General features: G+C 38.0%; 1 pseudogene; it reads left to right on the top strand.

The window, feature by feature from the left end:
* The window catches only part of LOC102767245, an 834-nt pseudogene extending 582 nt beyond the window's left edge, over positions 1–252 (top strand).
* The last annotated feature ends 2,139 nt before the right edge of the window (positions 253–2,391 follow it).

The following is a 2,391-nucleotide window of genomic DNA, read 5'->3' as shown; positions in this document are numbered from 1 at the left end:
AGTACATCTGTGTTACTTTCAACAAGAAAGATACATTTTTTGTTTTCTAAAAAACTGTGCCTTTGCTTCCTTGCCTGAGTCCTGGCAGCTCTGGTCCATCCTGGCGATGAGGTGTTGGACAGAGGATTGAATGCTCTGGTACGATGAAGTGCTGTTGGTCCTTCTCTAAATAAGCATCTGAAACATCTACTTCCCAGTGGAAACCTTATCGCTATCAAAACAAAAATTCCAACATACTGCTCCATGTGCTGATGAAGGGAACTGACAACAATCTTCTAACTATCTGGTGACAGGTGTTAAACGCTCATCATGGATAACTATGGAACATTTTAAGATTCACTTCAGTTTATTCTTTTGTAAATTATAGCTGCCACTCCTTAATTTACTAGTTTAAGATGAATATACACAATTCTGCTGAATCGTAGTAAAAGTTAATCACCAACAAAAAAGAATGGTTAATGGTGGAAAGCTACTTAAAAGATTTTTTTAATTGACTTTTAGGGAGAGAGAGGGAGAGGGCAAGAGAGAGAGAAATCAGTGTGAGAATGAAACATTGATTGGCTTCCCTGCATGCCCCCTATTGGGGATTGAGCCCCAAATCCAGGCTTGTGCTCTGACTGGAATTGAACCGGCAACCTTTGGGGTACAGGACAGTGCCCAATCAACTGAGCCACACCTGTTGGAGCTGAAGATCTATTTTTTAAAAGTTCTATAATAGTACAATTTTGTGGGGGTTATTTTTAAAATTTCTATGGTTTGTGTGAACAACCATTATTGGGTTTACAATAGATGTGTTTGTATTTATTTTCTAGGGCCTTTTATTTATAACATCCCTTTTGCAATCAGTTTGTAGCTCTATACTTATTTCTAGATATTTTGCCATTCTTGATTTTATATTTATTGAGGCTATGGAAATTTAAAATAGGGATATTTGTGAGTTACTATTAATTATTGTTTGTAAGTATGTACTTAATATACAATGCTTAGGAAAATTTCTTTACAGAGTATTCTAGTTTAAGAAAAAATGTAAATGTATAATTCTCTTATAAACATGTTTATTACAACTCATTAAAACTACCTAAACTTTAGGTGTTAAGTGTATTTAAGTAAATGTTATTTTTTCATTTTATAGTCTGAATTCAGTACATAAACAGATTCAGAAATTAAAATCTTAAAACTCATTTAAAAATCAACAATTCTCCTTCTACTATTGGTTAATGACTCAAGAACCTGGTTAATTCTTTGATCAGAAGATAATCTTCAAATAATTATTATTATACTAGAGGCCCAGTGCACGAATTCATGCACAGGTGGGGTCCGGCCTGCCTGCCAAATTGGGGCTGATCGGGGTGAACCAGCTGGGGAGAGGAGCTGGGCATGGTTCACCAGCCGGGCCCACTCTCTGGTTGAACTGGTTGAACTCCCGGTCGGACTCCCAATCGAGGGGACAATTTGCACATTAGCCTTTTATTATATAGGATTAACATTTTACAAAAGCCATTGACATATAATATAAACCCTATCTTTGTGACAGCATTTCTAGTTGAGTAAGAACATCTTAGTATATAGTTTCAGATGAAGCTGAACTCAGTGTGTTTCTAGCTTTTTCTGTAGATTTCACTTGCCCTTGCCACCACATTCGACCAGGCAACCTGTCCTCCACTCCATTTTCTCAGGTAACGTATATAACATGCGGGAAGCAGAGCGTGCGTGCAACTCTTTCTCCAAAAGCCTAAGTTGGCGCATACGGCTGGGAGAAATGCCCACTGCCCAGGGATTATTCTGTGCTCTCCATATTTCCCCATCTCCTCGTCGTTAGGTGGGGTCATATGACGCTCTGGCCAGTACGCTGTCAGTAGAAGCAAGCATAAGGGGATGCCTCTTGCCCAAGGCCATCGTCAATGTGTGTACTCCTCTCTCCAGAATCAATATAATTGTCTGTGTGTTAACATAAAAGGCACAATATTGCATGTATTTGTTGTACAACTTGATTTTGAAACACTCAACAATATATCTTGGATATCTTCCTAGAATATAACAAATAAACTGTTCTTTTGAACAGCTATTGTATCCCAATAATGCCACAATTTCAACCACTCCCTTATGAATAGTTAGATGGTTTCCACTATTTTGCTATTACAGAAACACTCTTGTGTATGCTCAAGGTAACCTGGGCAGAAAGTTATGTGCTTTGATGATTTTAAAATAATGCTTTAAAATATGGTCTATTAAATTCAATCTGCTGGTATTTCCCTAAGATTTTTATAATTACCGTATTTGCTGGCGTATAAGACGATTTTTTGGCCCTGAAAAATATGCCTCCAAGTGGGGGGTCGTCTTATACGCCAGGTACACTTCAGATAGACTGCCCATAGTGCTTGCACCGTGCCG

The sequence above is a fragment of the Myotis davidii genome, unplaced genomic scaffold, assembly GCF_000327345.1.
Source record: "Myotis davidii unplaced genomic scaffold, ASM32734v1 scaffold1065, whole genome shotgun sequence".
In the NCBI taxonomy this organism is placed as follows: Eukaryota; Metazoa; Chordata; class Mammalia; order Chiroptera; family Vespertilionidae; genus Myotis; species Myotis davidii.
The sequence above is the reverse complement of the archived record's forward strand: the minus strand, read 5'-3'. Positions and strand labels throughout refer to the sequence as shown.